Below are 770 nucleotides of genomic sequence, written 5' to 3' on the forward strand. Positions count from 1 at the left end.
GCCTCACATTTTTGTTTTGTTTTGTTGTTAATATGTGAGGCATCGTGGTGAAATAAGGCGTTCGTCAAAATAATGAAATTAAAAATATCGGCATTTTTGGCCTAAATGGTTATTTTTTTCGAATTTTCTTTAAACATTCTTGTGTTAATTTTACTGAGAAGCATTGATTAAAGGCACAAAAATATAAATTATTGTCAGTTTCCAAGGACTCTCAGGCTACGATGGAAGTTACCAAATTTTGGAGGCCGTTTTCTGATCTCGCCAATTTTACTTCTGAAACTAGGCGACCCTGACCTCAACCAATGGCAAATATTTCCACTTCTAATCAACCTAGATAAATCTTTTCCCTACAAGGAAGACAAATAGACAGGCTTTTAGATTATGCCAATAACGTCTATACCCACAAATTGACGAGTGCCTGATTTACTTTTGTAGTTGGGGGATGCGGGTGGAAGGTAGGGCTGGGCAATGAGTCGCTTTAGCAAAACCCGGATAATATGTTAGTGCATCTCTTTGGCAAATAATAGTTATGAACTGCCTCGGCAAATGGGTTAGGACCACTTCGACAAACGGGTTAGGATCACTTCGACAAACGGGTTAGGACCACATCAATAAATGGGTGCACCCACTTCCGCAAACGGGTCAGGAAAGAGTTTAAGAGTCTGAATTTGGATAGCGTTTCTTTGAGAATTATCCGGTTATCCGGATAGTTTATCCGGATTTTTCCCACCTCTAGCGGAAGGAGGGAGTGGCTGTTGTGTTTTTTTCTG

The sequence above is a fragment of the Aplysia californica genome, unplaced genomic scaffold (genome assembly GCF_000002075.1).
Source record: "Aplysia californica isolate F4 #8 unplaced genomic scaffold, AplCal3.0 scaffold00156, whole genome shotgun sequence".
Taxonomy (NCBI): Eukaryota; Metazoa; Mollusca; class Gastropoda; order Aplysiida; family Aplysiidae; genus Aplysia; species Aplysia californica.